At 28.8% G+C, this 17,972-nt stretch overlaps 1 protein-coding gene across 2 annotated transcripts in view; it reads left to right on the forward strand.

The window, feature by feature from the left end:
* Nucleotides 1-1,172: 1,172 nt before the first annotated feature.
* Nucleotides 1,173-17,972, forward strand: part of LOC117233767 — a 167,100-nt gene continuing 150,300 nt past the window's right edge. For both annotated transcript variants that reach the window (XM_033494328.1, XM_033494329.1), the window contains exon 1: nucleotides 1,173-1,501. The gene's annotated coding sequence lies outside the window, so the exon portion shown is untranslated. The remainder of the gene's footprint in view (nucleotides 1,502-17,972) is intronic.

The following is a 17,972-nucleotide window of genomic DNA, read 5'->3' on the forward strand; positions in this document are numbered from 1 at the left end:
TTCTTTCAGAAATCTAACATTATCAATTAGTAATTCGTTTACAATGATAATGTTTACGAATGCACTTGTAATTTAGAAAAAAGTTTAAACAGAAAGATCTGAATATCAAATTATAACTATGTCTGCATAATTATTATTCATATTTCTAATTTGGTATTACGTTGGAATATAATTCTACTCTGTAGCTTTGACGCGAATCTTTTAAATAGTAATCAGATTTCTGAGTTTAGTTCAGTATAATTGAAACAAAATCATATTGTACCTGCAATAGAAATATAATAGTATTTTTATTATGAAATATTTCTATACTTTTACATATACTTTTTGCACTCAAGGTCAGCAGAAATTCATACTATTACAGATCGTTGGATTTGCTTTGATCTTACGTATCATATCGTAATGGAAAAAATACGTAGATTCATTAAAAAAATCTGTGATGACCTTGAAACCTCGAGAAAAATGACCTTCAGGAAATATTTTACCTGTCATCACGTTAACCCCTTCGAACTAAATGTTCTTCTTCTCTGACATTTTTGCGAGATATATCGGATGCTCGAGTTAGGTGGGACATCCTGTACATTACTCTAATACATTTAAGTGTAACGACACGAACATGCATTATTTTCACACTGATTGTGCAACAAAAATATCAAGATTATCTACTGTGTACGTACAATAGTTAAATTAAGCTATTATTTAACATCATACTTCTTTGCTTCATTATATCATTTATCAAAATCCAGTTTATTACATATATGCACAAATACATAAATACGAAGCTTTAAAATTGCGTACTGTTTTAAACCTGATTGTTTAAATTATTGCAATAATTCTTTACCTTCGTGCCATGTTATCATTCAATTAAAAAGCGACAAGGATAGAGTATAACTAAACTTTTCGTTAATAACTGTGGAACATTCTCTTTCTACTATTTGAAAATAGATTTCTCATTTCTTTTTCTTACATCAATATAAATTATCGACTGATTTGACATGATTCAATGGTATTAAGATATAAAAGTTAAAAATATATTGCGCGAGGGTGCTTCCGCGCCCTTTTTCCCCGCGTGAGTACGCATGTGTAAAAAATATCTCACGTTCATAGTTGCGCGCGCATCGATGATCGACCAATAAGGAAGCTGGGTAGTAGAGGGTGCTTCGATCGATGCACTCGCCCTAGGAGTATGCGCCAGTGGGCGACCGTTTACAACGCGATAAGCGTCGCGGCGCCCTCAACGACAGGCAAGTTGAGGACGTTGTCCTAGTACGTCCGCTTTCGCATTCGGTTGTGTTTCCTCGCGCGGGTTCGTTCGCGTCAATTCGTAGGGAACAAGGTCTCCGGTTCCGGTGAATCGTCACTTGTCGGTGTTGTTATATTTTTTGTTTACGACGAGGCTACAATGAGCTAAAAGATCACGAGTAACGACGACTGTCAAAAAGATGCCGGTACACCGATTGAACACGGGAAATGCGGGCCAGCTGGAGAGTGTTGCTGCGTAATCGTGAGTAATTTTTGAATTTTATTTGTCGATGTTATTCCGCGAAATGCGATTACCGGGACGTAATTCGAACTCGTGCCAAACACTTTCCTATAAAGGTTAATGTACTTGGCAGTTCAATTTCTGTCACGATTAACCGATATACGAGGACGAAAGGTTGTCTCGTGGATTCGTACATGTGTGTCATGATTCGGATGTCCATAGTCGATTTAACCTTCCGATCAAACTAACTTTCTGTATTTTCTTTGGACTTCTAGCTTATTTTGTATCCTCTTGTTTCATTTTTTAATCTCCTGTCATTCGAATCGATTAACAATTCTCTTTGATATTTTAGAATTAGAAATTGATTCTTCTTTGCGATTTTAGTAGGTTAAGTGTAAATATCGATTGGAATTTGTTTTAAAAATATTTTCCTTGTGATTAGAAATTGTTGGATAAATTCTCTTGCACGAATCACTGTTATAATTTCGTACGTTTAAAAATTGAAATAATACTAATTGGAGTGCAGGTGATATCATTTTTATTAAAAATACGAAATAAAGGCTGTATTTTAGTCATAAAAAATTATGTGACAGTTTTCATTTAATAATATTGCTTATTATTTACATAGTATCTGATAGAATCATAGAATGTTATACATCGTAGAAAATACATAAAAAATTTTATATTATTTTTAATTTATTAGTTTCACTTATCGTGACGATATATAATGGGAAAAGCAAGACATATATTAATACAAATCAATTGAAAAGACATAACAGGCAATAACAAATTTTTGTGTAGACTGCGTGCAGTTCAGATAGCAATTTTTGATTATATACATTGTGACAACGGAAATCAACATACTGCTGACATACTTATGTACGTATATGTATACTACCTAATGAATGGCAAGAGTAGCCAGGACAAATTTTAATTTAATCGAACGATCTTGCCGACCTCGTGCATAATTATCAACCGTGTTCCATTCATTTAAAATGTTGTTGAAAAGTATTTTTAAACAAAGAGGAATTAGAGATGCGTGAAGACTTTCTATTTATATATTATTTGAAATATTTTATAAAACGAATTATAAAAATTGTAAAAGTATAAATGGAATTATAATTAATATTTTGGCAAGTAACAATATATGGGGAGAAAATTCATGAATCTTATATTTAAAATATATCATGAATTTTGAATGATTTATAAAAATATAAACGAAATTATATTAGATTATTAATTAAAGAAGAAATGAATGAAAACTACAAATATTGATTACAAATATTAAAAATTATATTCAAAATCAATGTAGCTTTATTTAATTTTTACTTAACAATTTTCTTCATATCATGTAATTGAAATAATTAAATAGAAAATAAAGATGCTTGTAGACTTTTTAATCACGTGCAAACAGGTGCTCTCGATGTCCCTTTCCGAGCCATATAAAAAATCCTCTTGATTCATTTGCTTGTGAAGTCTCAATTTTAAAAATTCTACACTGTAATTGGATAAGCTTTATTTAAAAATTAAAAGTATTTTCAACATATTGACTTTAAAGTTGAAGTCAGATAGAAATTTCTATAATGGACAATTTAATGTTTAGTGTAATGGACGAACATTTATTATATCGTAAAGAAATGACGCACAATAATGTGCCGTAATTAGGATACCTATAATTAGAAGTTCATTAGATTTCTAGATAATTTTGGTGAATTAATTAAATGCTGGAAATCAGGTTGATGCTCCGCATTTAATATGGTGGTACTGAACAGAGTGAAATTCATCATTTAATAGTTTAATGGAAATTATTGAGAAATTGGATGAATCATTCTAATTATTGTTCAATCAGTTTTCTATTTTATTAGATCATATCATATACATATTACTATATATATGTTGAATAGAATAGTATAATTTTTAGTATTTTTATGGCAAGTTTTATTATGTTAGTAGATACAATTAATACAGATTTATTATCTTACTTTTATTTTTTAAATAAACTGAAACCGCTACATTATGTTTATTCTATTATTTATATACCATATTTGGTAAGTAACAAATAATTGTTTCTACACAATAAAATTAAAAACTATTTAGACGATAATTGGGAGAATACAATGGTAAGAAAAGAATTCGTGTTAATTTTAAGTTATTATGAGAACATGTGATATACAAAAGTTCCTATAATATATTGTAAAGAAAAATTTTATATAAATATGGGAAAATAAAATCTTATTATGTATTTGGTTGAAAGATAGGTCTAATTTGAATAGATAATTTAACTATTTCGAGTTTCGTCCCTGAAAAATCCTTCAAAGTAACACTTTAGAGATTTTGTTGAATGTTAAACCGTTTTCAGGATCTTAGTTATCCTGTTTTAGTTACGGCAAGTAGCCTGCGGTAACTATAAAAGCTAAAGAACCTTAATTGTAAGAATTGCATAGAGTAGTTGTTTTTTTTATGTATTAGTATTGGACAGTAATATCTAATTTAAAATATTAATTTACGATAATTCAAATATAATTTTGCAGTAATTCGGATGTTATTACTTGATAATATCAATATTCTTTATGAATATTAATGTTAATAGCTAATGTCACTTCGATATAATTTCAATATAGATAAATTTTCTATGTATCAATAAATACGTAATTTATAGTTTCAATACCGAAAGGTTATTATAAATAATTATATTAGTTTCATTTGTCTATATATTTTATTACAAAAGATGGTTATGCTACTTTCTCAGTATTTTTTATCATAAATGTTTGTAGCAAAGATAAAAGGGAATTTCATATTTTCATAAGCTATTTTTTGTACACAATGTCATAAATAGATTTTTTAATATTTTTTCAGTATTTTGTACACGCAATATCTTGGATCAAATAGACAATTTAAATTTGTCATAGCTTCTACATAATGGTGAGACTATGCACGTTTTAAAATTAACAAATTCAGAAACGAGTTCAAACTAATCTAAAATAAATAAAGTTATAGTTTATATAAATTGCAAATTGAAGTAAATATCTTGGAGATTTTGGAATACAAATAATTTGTTGGGTTTGAAATATTTTAAGGAATCAGGAACATCCGATGAAAAATTATTCATTTATTTATGTAGATACTAATATTTTCGTAATGCGTTTTTATGAAAACTTTTATAAGAATACGTTTACTATAGAAAACATGTACCTTATATCGAATGTTTTATTCGCAACAAAAATAACAAAATTTCAACTTGTAACAAAGTAACGAAAAAATAATCCAAGTAACAAAATTCATATTCAGTAGTCGTTTTACATATTTTTTTTTAAATTGTACTTGTTGGAAAATATTTATGTGTATAAGAGTTAGATATACGAGTAATAATATTTTGAACACCAAGTTCTAATTTCGAATATCAACTTGTCTACAAATTGGTCTCAAATAAGAAATACATAGAACATAAGATATTTTACACGAGCGTTAAGGTTTTTGGTAAATTTTCCTGTAAATATAAAAAGAAAGAAAGCACATTTATTACAAAATATTTATTCTACACGCGTTAATATATGATCCGAAACAATTGTGTTCCTTTTATTATTTGTTGCAAAATAAATTTTCGTCGATTCATTTAAAAGATTACGTAGAACATACGTATTTTGATTCCCAATTTCACGCGCACTAACTCTTCTCATATTGATTCACAGCTTCTTGCGTACAGTTAAGTGAGCTTTGTTGAATTTTTTATAACCCCGTGTTAAAAACTATATATTGATGTGTCTACGTCTCTCAACATTTTTTTGCTTCAGCCATTACTATACTCTGTTGTATTTTATCAGTGTCGTATAGGTAAGAAAGTAATAGCGTTTTTTATGGATCTTGTGAGAAGTCAAAAATTAAGAAGAAAATGAATTTATATGCATATTATATTATTAATCTTATTTAATCACTTATAATAAATAGTATTTACCAGACATTATATATTAAATATACATATATACATTATATATAATTATATATAGTAATATTATATAGTAATATATATAGTAATATACATATATAGTATATATGTAGGTAACTGTGTTCTATTTCATACTTTGTATATTGGAATATTAATTTTGTCACAAAAATATAAATTCTATTCATAATATATATATATATAACTTTTATGAATACAATTTATATTTTTGTGACAAAACAAACATTCCAGTACATGAGATATTAAATAGAATACAGCTAACTACATAATATCCTTTTAGTAGACATTTTTTTAAATAGAAATCAATGTATTTCTTCTTTGTATCATCCCTTACAAATGGGAGGATGTATGTAGTAGGTGCTACGATTTCCGCTGGCTGTATTCACTGGATCAAGCTGCAGAAATAGAAATATATTTTTTATATATGTGAATTTAATTGACAGGAAAAATAATTCCCATCGTCTATGAAGAGGTTGAAAATTAAATGTTTGTATAATTCCATCGTGAAAGTAATTTAAAATAGTAATTGGTTTGTTAAGTTAAATGAAAAGGAATTGCGTATTGTTACTTGTGATTTATGTTGTATCCTTGGAGAGTAACGTCTCAATTAGAAAATTAAATTCTCGGTTGCGATTTAAATAAATATTAAAAAATAATAACAGAGTAATATTAAAAATAAATAATAATATACAAAATATAATATACATGTGCAGCGTTATATAAAAAATAATAAATAAATGGAATTCTCACAGGCAGATTTGTTTTTGATTGATGAAAATTTATGCATCTCTAAATTTTTACGAAATAATATTCTTTCTGCTTAAAATAATTTTATAAAACTTATCTTAGACTTATCTTAAGACGCTTACAACTTTACATTATTATCTTAATAATGCAATACACATGTTATTATGTTAGTACCAAATAGTTTAAATACAGCTGTTAGTTAGTATTTTTTATTTTTTAAATCATATTCAAAAAGCCTAGTAATTCAATTATATTGTATTGTACAAAGTGTCTCACTTAATTATTTTTTGAATTATTCTCTTATGTGTCACGATAAAAAAAAAAAAACGAAATTAAGCTGTGTAAATAGGTCACACTTCTTGAAGTTTTACTCGTAGTACCACTCCTTTGTAATAGAATACATATTATTTATTTATCGTTAAAATAGTCTACAAGAAAATTAAAATAGGCTGTCAGAGCCAAGATTCTAAGTCTTCTAAAAATAGTTGACAAATTGAAGAAGTTTTATAGAAGCCAAAGGTGTGATTAGCGATTAAGGCAGATAATATTTCGATATATTTAATATCGTAATACTATAACGAACAATATTTTGAAAACTTTGAAAGGAACATATATTTTACTCGAAAGTGAAGTACAACGTACAAATAATTTTGCTATTATGAGATAGATCGATAACGTAGTGGATTTTAAAATTGCCCGCTTAAAAAAATAGGAAATTTCACTTATCGTGTTTTTGCTTGCAGAGAAATCATTCAATTAATAACTCTGATTACTAGTTTTAATTAATCATTTTTCGCGTCGTTAAGCAAAGAACATTCCGGTTAGAAACGTTCAACGTGTTCTGATACGAGCAGAGAAATGTTTCGGTTTCGATTCGGCGCACCTTACATTCCCATTGAAACTTTGTTAGCAATTTCCGATTGATTACCGACATCACTCGTATCAAACTTGCTTTTATGCTTATCGCCGTCTTCGCAAAAATGCGTGTTGCGGCGCAGCACACGGTTATATATTATTCACGAAAGTTTATCACTGTTTCAAATGAATGCGGATTGGCACGTGGAATTCACGATGCAACTCGTAAACGGGACGATTCGGACAGTGGAAACGAGTTGAAGGTGTGTGGGGATAAAATTTCACCGTAGTTCGTTTCCTTTTTCCACGGAATTTAATTCGGGGCTCGCCCACTATATACGCGTTGTGACTCAAGTTCAATTAATATTTGATGTGTCCAGCGCAGGTTAGAAGTGCGGGCTAAAATTTGCTCGTACGAAATTTTTGTTGTTTCGGTATCAAATATTTATTCGGTTGGGTATTAAAGTTTCCAACATTGAATATTTTAAATTTTGCATTATTTTACAAATTTGTTTCTAATTAAAGGTATTAGGGTGCGTAACACGGGTTGAATATTATAGCGGTGTAGGTCAAGATATCGAGATTTAATTACTTTGATTTAATTACTTCAGTCAGTTGGTATTTCAACTCTTAAAATCATCATCTCACCAGGCACCATTTTAGCATGAAAGTTTCGTAATTAATTAAGTTACAACGCTATTCTTTGGCGGGATACGTTTCCATAGTTCGAAAGATATAATTACATTTTTGTAATAACAAACGCAGAACGCTATTTTATTAATGATAACAGTGGATTAACCTGCGCCACTGTTTCTTAGCTCTTTGCACAAAGCACCTATTAATTTTTAATATACGTATAGAACATACATTTTTATTCAAATCGAATATATTGAATTGGCAACTAAGTGATTGCGGATTTTGTCAATACCACCTAATGACCCAATATAATATATAATGTCAATACCCGATATATTCGATTTGAATAAAAATGTATATTCTATACGTATGTTAAAAATTAATAGGTACTTTGTGCAAAGAGCTAAGTTTGCGGATTTTGTCAATACTACCTAATGACAAAATCCGCAATCACTTAGTTGCCAACCTAATATTATGACGTAGTATTTTTATTTTGAATTCCTGTTGAGCGATTGAGAATTATCTAATTCTTAAGTTTTTTAGTTTGTGGAACTTCAATTGTCAATTATTAATCTTCTTTTTGGTTTTATTGGGTTTTTATTGGCAAAATGATCGTGCACACGAGTTATGAAAATCGATGTCAAGAAAGGTTTCGTCGATAATTTTTATGTTAGTTTGTGTCATTTTATGCGTCGTAATTATTTCTTATTCTACATTGTTTCTTTGACTTCGTTTTTTTAGATTACATTGAGAAAATCTTATTATACTACAAATTTGTCAATCGATCGGTACTTGTATCTTTCTGCTTAAACCGATTACAAACATAGCTTAAGCATTTATTGCTATCTCAAGAAAAATTATTGAAACATTAATATAAGTTACTTGCATATAAATCATAATTACTTCCAGACAAACGCGTCTAAAAAACAATTATATCGCTAGTCTGAGTTTAGATTTAAAGAAATTTAATATTATCAACTTATTAACGAATAAATAATGTAAATATATTCTGAAATAGAAATATTGTCGAGAAATTAGTATTCTATATAATAAGCTGGTCATGTGTGTTTTTCGATCATTTTTGTTGATCACACTGATTCGTTGATGACGATACGTATAATTCTTTAACACGATTTTACATCCTCTTCGTTTATTGTGCTGATAGCTCGTTAGATGCGCTCTTTTCCTATTGTATTGTGCTAATTATACTTAATAATAATACTTGAACGCAAAAAGAGAAAACACACGACCGTAGGATTTGGATGAACGCTATTATAAAATTATTACGTTAATGACGTATCTCTGTTGAATTATTAATAAACCCAAAGGTTTTAATCACTCGGCTATATATTTAGTACGTGTTATTAATATTTTAGCTGTAACTTTGCGCGCATTTTAATGACTGTGGAACCATGATCGAGGAATTAACGATTCATAATGTGTACGGGTAATCGAGGCTAATCTTTTGTTATCAATTTTGCTTCCGCTCGGGTTAAATATCCCTGGTAAACGTGTAAATACAAACTTATAAATGTATTGTTGATGCATTTGCGCCATTACAAGCGGGAGATTAAATTTTCTATACAGGGCGAATTAGAATGTTCAGTTTATTCGCGCAGTCATCTTCATTAAATGCATGGCTGTTCATAATTTTATATTTTATGTCGTCATACCCGGTATATATGCCTTCTTCATATGTTGCGTAATATCGGAGTGTTTATTAGGAAATTTTCAGCGAAATTTATGGCAATCTTATAAATAACATGATCGTGCAGAATTCTTAATTCATTAGCTATTTTTAGTATCTCAAAGGTCTTTCAGAAAACGATACCCGTTTTAAAACAACAAGAACGCAAGTTTCTACTTTCAAAATGCATTTTCTTTATTTGTAACTTTAGTGTATGTACTAAGTTATTTTCCAATACAATCATCAGCCCTATTTCAACATTCATTCTAACGTTATACGAGTTTTTGTATATCTTTATCATACACTCGTCAGTTCATACAACCATTGTCTTACGTAGTTTCTTAAATCATCGTTTCTTGCGAAGCGTCATCGACCAAACAATTCCTCAAGTTTTGCAAAAAATGGCAATCTGGTTCATTCGATGCCTTTATCATTTGCAACGAAATCGCAGACACGTTCTTCAACTCCTCCGTAACGAGAGGCGGACGAACCGAATGCTTACGATCGCGTACAATTTCTCTGTCTGTCTCTGCGGATTTTGTCAATACCACCTAATGAAAAAATCCGCAATCGCTTAGTTGCCAACCCAATAATATATATAAATAGCTAAAGAAATGATCAATTTCGGCGTTTTCATGTATGTAAGCTCTCTACTTCTTTGGTAACCGGTAGCTTAATACTGTAGAATATCGAAGTAAACCGACGTCTTTATTGCGTAAATTTAATTAATATTCGTGGATGATTGTGTAAAGTATAATAAAAGCGATAACAATAACGAAATTCTTATGTTAAATAAACATCCTTAAGGAATTCGTTTGGTATAATCAACATCTCATTTCCGTGATTTTTCATTTTGTGTCGGATACCTTAAGTACTTTTTTCAAGATTCTCTTTCTTCGAGGTCCGCTTTTTCGTAGTACATTTTTCTAAATAGTTTTTTGAGATATTCAGTGTACATCGTAAGTATCCAGTGGCTACTGAAGTTTAGCAAAAACAAGGATGAACGATAGTCGAGCTGTATTACGTTCAGTGAATAGATTCGCTGAAGCCAAAGATCGAAAATCCTTGTTGGCTCTTCATCAATGCACGAGATGTAGTGTGTTTGTCTTGTTGAGAAACAACGTTGATTCATTCGACAAATTTGTTTTTAATTGCTGCATCTAGCTGGTTCGTTATGTAGGAATTACCATTATATGAATCTTGCTACTTGCTGCAAGTTTCCAAATACATTCTGTACGTTTATTTATGCACAACCATAGTTTTATGGAAGATTAGTAATAAGATGAAATTTTACCCTCAGCAGATTTTAACCACTTATTTATTTCACGTAGTTTTGCATATTTCGCATGATTTTTCTAACAGATCATGCAAAAGTATATGTACTGCATGTTTGAATTTACTGAAATATACAAATTATCAGCTTAAGCAAATGTTATTAGCCGTTTCAAGAGAGCTATTAGCCGAAAAAAATTTAACAAATATAGCGGAAATTAAATGTAATTTTGAAATGATATTCTGATTTTTAAAAGCAGTTACTGAAAAATTAACAAAAAATGGAACAGTAGTTCTGCAGCAAATTTGCATATGCTCCCATCATGTGATATGAAACTATAAATATAACATGGAATTATAAATTTATTTTAACTGATAAAGGTTTATTATTAATTACTTATGGCTAATACAGGAAAAATGTTTATAGGTCATTGCAATTTTATCGTTGCAGCGTATCCTCAATTACCGCGTATTTCAGATTTCCCTGCAAATATTCGTTTTTTTCTGCATACTTTTATTTACATTTTTAGGTATAATACCTATTTAGAACACATACACATACGTTTTATTTATAAAGAAAATTTCTTCTTGATAGATATCGCAGAATCCAATACCGATACCTAAACTCAAATATTTGTATATAGCTGGAAATAGTGTGCGAAGGTGTGGCATGTTTATACGATTGGAATCTTGTGGTACAGTGTCGCGCGAAACTTCTCATCCAGAGAAATTCTTCACTTGCTGTTCGAAAAATATTTTCAAGAATTTAAAGTAATATCATATACACAGTAACTATATGTACAACGATGTTTTTTTATTGTGCTGCTTTCGTTTGCTTGCCATGTCCTTACATCCGACGTTAGACAAAATTCTGTTACATGTCGCTTTTGAAATAGTACAATATAAGGTGAAAATTCTTGTAAAATACAAAGTGAATATTTTGCATAATGCTACGTTTGAATAGAATTAAAAATGATCGTAGTTAATATAAATTAGTTATAAATGTAATCCATCATAAAGTTATGCGTGACTTAATTAGATAATATGGGTTTCCTCGAATTGCATCATATTTAGTGGCATTAATCATAATCGCGTATTAGTTTCTAATTCCATTTGCACTTCGATGTTTATTCAGAATGATCGATGGTTTATTCGGAGCATGTAGTTTCGCATATTAATCACGTACGATAAAAGTGGATTAATTTAGAAAGTATCAATTTTCGAGAAGATATGTTTAAATTTCTTTTTTTTAGATAACAATGAATAATAATCGTAGTTTCCTCCACTTTTTTTTCAAAGCAATCCCAATGACGAATCGTCGTGGTTGATAAATTACATATACATGTTGTATGTTCACGTGAAAGTCGTAAAAATTTCGAAATTGAGTATAAAAACAGGGGAAAATTTTTTATTTCGTTCTCACTATTGGAAACGTGTGGTATTTTATTTGCTGGAAAGTAAGCTCGTTTCAGAAAAAGCTTTTAAACATGATCGACGTTTTATTATACGACAAACGTTTTATTTCCTCGCACACCAATGGAAAAGTATTTCTTATCGCGTACTTACAGTTTACACTTTCTCAGAAAACAAAAAATGATTTTTTGCCGTGTGCTTATGCATCTAACGTAAAAATGATTTAAAATTAATGTTAAGCGCGTCAGTTTTTATTTTCCATTACGTTATCTTCTTCTCTATTATACATTTATTTAAAAATTTTTCTAACGTTCTGCTATCTACAAATTTTATTTATAAATTCTAACATGATAAATTTAAGGAAATTGAAAAGGAAAAATTTTCCGTTGCTTCGTTATATCAAATTAATCATAAGGGATATATTCATACGTAAAAGAAGAACATTTTATTGCTACAAGAATCTCTAAGATATTGAAATACCGAAATGTTTTCCGTTTACATTTTTTTTATATTAAGTTGGAAACTAAGTGATCGCGGATTTTGTCATTAGGTGGTATTGACAAAATCCGCAATCATTTAGTTTCCAACCCAATACTTACTTTACGCCTTCGGAAATAAAATAAAACAAATCAAACGAATATTTACAAAATAACGATATTTTTAATAACTTTTTTACAATTTTTTACAATTTTTTACGTTTTACGTTTTTTTTACAATTAAAATCAAGAGAAAGCAAAATTTGCATATTCGGTAGTCGCGAGGATAAAAATTTTCTCGTAAAGAAATGAAGGGACAAATGATATTGCGAAGGAATCGTAAAAATGGTTAAAAATTGGTAAGTTTAAAGGTCTGTATTTTTTAGATAATTTCGATGACAGTAAAATATTGGCTCATGCCCCCACTATTTTTATGCGAATTACGATATATTTCAGTTCAGAAGTGATCGATGCTCTGTGGAATGCAAATTTAACCTTAATGCAAATTTAACAAATTTACCTTCGCTTAATACAAATAAGTTAATAGCCTGGTATATTTAATATCTGCTGGCTTAATAAATTTCAAACGCAAATTATATGTTCACGTACGCGTTAATTAATAGGTATCTATGCATAAGCATATGAATTAATGTATGAAGAGCTCGTACTATAAGGATAGCCTTCGCGATGAATGACTACACATTTGTTTCTTCTTACAGATCTTCCACGTTCATCTATGATTAGAAACATTAAATCACCGGCTTATCGTTGAACTGTTAGTTATACAACAAGGGAATTGCTTTCTCGAATTAGACATCACGTAGCTTGAATGACTTTTCGGCTATGAATCTTCGCTGTCTGTTAATGATCCTGTCGGTGGTGAAAAGTCTTTCGCTGTTAATCACAGCGTGAATAATCCACTTGAGTTCTTTATTATCCTACGCTCTCAAGGTTTTAAAAATGACGATAAATCATTTATCAATGTCGGTGCATCTATCGTGTTTCGTGTTCTTACCGAAACGAGAACTTGAAATCTATAATTCAAATATTTAAAAGCCATAATGTACAATAGAATTTCGACCTTGAATTTTTAATAATTCTTAGTATGTGATTTTCGTATTTTTAATTTGAATTTTCAACTGGCTATCACAGGCGACAAAAATAATTTTCTTGTTACATTTAAGACAGATTATTCGATTTTATAATAGGCATTTAACTCTAGTTTTGTTTTTTATGTCAGAAATATCATTGACAGTGTTTCGTCATATAAAATACAAAACCATATAAGATTAAACTAGAACTAAATATTCTACAATTAAGTGATTTAATTCAAACTTTCTCATGTTGTCTACGATTCAATACCAGTTGGAAATTAATACTTTTTTAGCTGCATTCGATTCAGTTCTTCGATTTTTCAATTTTTAATTATCAATTCGCGTTTCAAGCTCGTAATTTGTAATTTTTAGTTTTCAATTTGCGGTTATTGCAAACCGTAAATGTTCTCGGTTCGATTTAGTATGGTTTTGTATTTACCTTGTTTCATTTGTCACTCATTTTTTGTCTTTCCTTCGTATCTTTTTTTCTATTATAAATTGAATCAAATTTATCTCCTTTTAGGTTCAAGATTAAAAGTATTATATTTTTGTCTCGTAAATATTCACAAAATGTTAGAAACTTTACAAATATTAGTTAGATCTGATAGATATAAGAATTTAATTCTAATTATTTTTTGTTCATATATGTGACATATTTTTTTACGTGAAAAGCTATTATTTAAATGCATATGTATTCCAGTTTTCGTATATTTAAGTTCATAATATAATAATATTCATCTAGAACATTTTCGCATACTGATTTTCATATTTGTTTCATATTGCAGAATAAACTCGGGAGAACTGTATTTGAAATAATAGTTTCTTAATAATAAATGTGTCAAACTACTATATGATAAATATTATGTACATATGTTTCAATTAATGCTACGTTTTTTATCCGGTCAATGATAGAAATTTAAAACTAGACGAATAATTTTGAGAAGGATGAATTGAGAAGCCGATTATTTTATGAAATAACGTTTACTTGTTAATCGAAAGTTTCTTTTTCAGATAACATCTAAAAGGAGTAGTATACATTAATGGAAAGAAATGCAGTAACAGACCTAGTGTATAAACGTATAATGGTATTAGTATGAAACAAACTCACTGTATTTAATAAATCTATTATTTCCATCAAAATCGATTAACAAATACACATACTCTTAAATGGTAAATAATTTATTTCACCGACTGATAAATAAATCAGTTACAAATAATTTTGACTAAAATTAGCGCGGGACATTTATGATATTCTAAAAATACATAGTGGCAGACGAAAGTATTTTTTTTATTATTTAATTTGTACTTTACACTTTATTCAGTTGGACATTTGGTAAATTTTTCTAGTTTAATTGCTAAATAACATGTGGATAGTTACCCCCAGCAGGATACCATCTTCGAGTTTGACTATCTTATTTCTTTAGTAATTTCTTTTTAGTCTTCTTTCCTTGTATTTTTCTGCGTACCTGTCGATTTCTCCTTTGACCGTTTGTATTTTTAAGTCTTTGCGTATATCGTCGTTTCTGACGTATCATGGAGCGTTGACTATTGTTCTCAGTATCTTCGATTGTAGCGACTCTAGTTTATTTATGTGGCTCATTGCTGCTGTCCCCCATAGCGGTATTCCGTGCGTCCAAATTGGTTTTATTATCGTTTCGTAGATTTTTAGTTTATTTTCTATGCTGAGTTTAGAGTTTCGACTAGTTCGCCAGTACATCTGTCTTCTTTTTATTCGCATTTTCTCTATAATTGATATAGTATGTTGTTTCCATTTGTAAATGGAATTGTAAATTTCCATTGTAAATTGTGTGTCTAAGTGGAATCCTAAGTATTTGCACAGTTAGGATCTTCGTGTAAAATTCATTGCAAATCTGTAAGAAATGTATTCTCTATTTTCTCCATTTTCTATTTAATTTTTTTGTAAAATATAACTGTCGACTCTAAAGTGTAAGTATACCATGAATTCTAAAAGTAGTTATAACAAGAAAAAAAGAATGAAGAACTACACATGAAGCTGCATTTTTAGCGAAACAAAAATTATATTTTATGTAAATATATTTTTATATTTTACATAAATACATTTATATAACCTTAAAATTCTATTTTAAAGATTTAAATAGAGAATCGCATACTTCAGAGATTTGCAAAGAATTCTATACGAAGATCCGGCCTCTAGTGTCAATACTTTTGTTTGACACTATATATATATATATAGTAATATATATAGTAGTATATATAGTAATATATATATATAGTAATATATATATAGTAATATAATATATATATATAATATATATATATAAAATATATATATAAAATATATATATATATTTTACAGATAACTTTAAAAAGTAATTTTAAAACAACATTATTTAACAATTTTGTAAAATATTCCTACGTACATGCTTGCTACGTAATTCAATCACTGACGATTACGATTCGTTTCGTTTTTTTCCATTTGATTCCCTCAAAGCTAGAAAAGAGAAAAAAATGAATCAGATGACGATCGTTGCTCGACCGTTCGATAATCGGTTCTTTTTTTTTTAACTATATTAATTTTAATGAGAAGCGATCGAGTATATATGCAAGTGTATATCTGATAACCCTGAAGATAAGAGGATTAAGAGACTCCCACTAGTTAACGTTAAAAAACGTACGAAATAGTTTAGTCTATACACTGCCAGGTGCAATATGTGTAATAACATGGAATATGAATATTTTCCAGCTTTTGTATTTCATTCTGGAATATGTTTTTCTAACAGTAACGTACATTGCACACATGTACCCGTATGTGTTTAAATGATTCATTAGATTGATTAAATAGCAGCACACAAATATGATGCAAACTTGGTTAAAGGAGTGTTCCTAGAACTTGTATTATAATTTCTTGCTAGTGAATTCTATTGCTTTAGGTAAAAGGTCATTTAAAGAGAGGTAGATGCTAATTAAATAACTTGCACTAACTTTCCTGTTGAATATTCTTGTATTAATTTATGGTTAAGAGTATATTATGTCGACTAATTTTTGCTCTAATTTTTTATTTTAACTTTCCAACAGCTAACCATAAAGTACACTTATGTTCTCTTGATTCCAGTACGTATTTTTTCTGTATTTAATATTTATAATAACGATGTATATATTAGTACGAGAGAGGAAGGTTAATTGAAATTAATTTGCATCGTTGCAAAAACTTATTTTTATTTCATCGATCAAGTAAAATTTTAAAAGATTACGTATAGAAAATCATTTATCATTAAATTTATTACACATCTATTGCTATTAATCAATTCTATTATTATCAAACAAACGAATCAAATACAGGTAGTTTTTTTATTTAAGCAGTAAGAATTGTACTCGAAAAAATAATTTTCAAGTGTTTTAAAAAAATTCGGTATTTAATCTTTTTTTGAATTTCATTTGTAACATGAGGATTATTCTGCTCTGTTCTTTCTTTTTTGCTTTCTATTCTGCAATACTTGCGCTATGTAGGACGCTGCTGCGAATTTGTTCGAGACTTTAATTTCGTGACAGGAGCCGGAAGCAAACGTTTCGAACATTGTACTAAATTAGTTCGCGTTTGAACGATTGGCGTTTGTTCTGTTTTTTTGTTAGTTCAATCTTTAAGAAAGTTGTTTCGTGGAAAGAGTGATTTTTGTATAAAAGTAATTTTAATTTATAATTCCCCACAAATCCAATCAAATTTGTAATTTGGTAAACTTTTTATTCACTTTCTTTTCATTTAATTGACAAACACAAGTTTCATTTTGTTGTGCAATCAAATATTTATATAAGTGATTCAAATTTTATATAGTTAAAGAAATTTATCAAACACCCTATAACTATGCTATCTATTATTTTCAGAGAATAATTTCTATATCATAAATAATCGCATATGGCAATGGTTATTGTATTTGTACATTTTTGAAAAAGTTTGGTACATTTTCAGGGCTAATTTTATATTCAGTGCAACATAATCTTTTAAAATTAATATTACAAGTTAGATTTGTTTCATTCAAAATGAGTATTTTCACATTTTATATTGCAAGTTTTAATTTTATTTGAGAGTAAAGAAGAATGAAAAAGATAATATTACATCTCTGTTTTCAGATGCATTTGTGTAATTGCTTTTATAAACTTTTATTTTTAGAAAAAGATTTCTTCTTCTTCTCGTTGATGTGCATATACATAGTTTCTTAGATACTTTTATCAAACAATTTAAATATCATTCAAATGCTTGTATTTAGTGATTCAATAACAATATACCTTATTGAATTAGATACAGTGGTTGTCAAAAGTTTTCGTCCAAAGTATAATTTTACTATATCGTTGAAATAGAAAAAGCATATCCAAA

This window comes from Bombus vosnesenskii, unplaced genomic scaffold (assembly GCF_011952255.1).
Source record: "Bombus vosnesenskii isolate JDL3184/JDL3185 unplaced genomic scaffold, Bvos_JDL3184-5_v1.1 scf7180000013299, whole genome shotgun sequence".
NCBI classification, from domain to species: Eukaryota; Metazoa; Arthropoda; class Insecta; order Hymenoptera; family Apidae; genus Bombus; species Bombus vosnesenskii.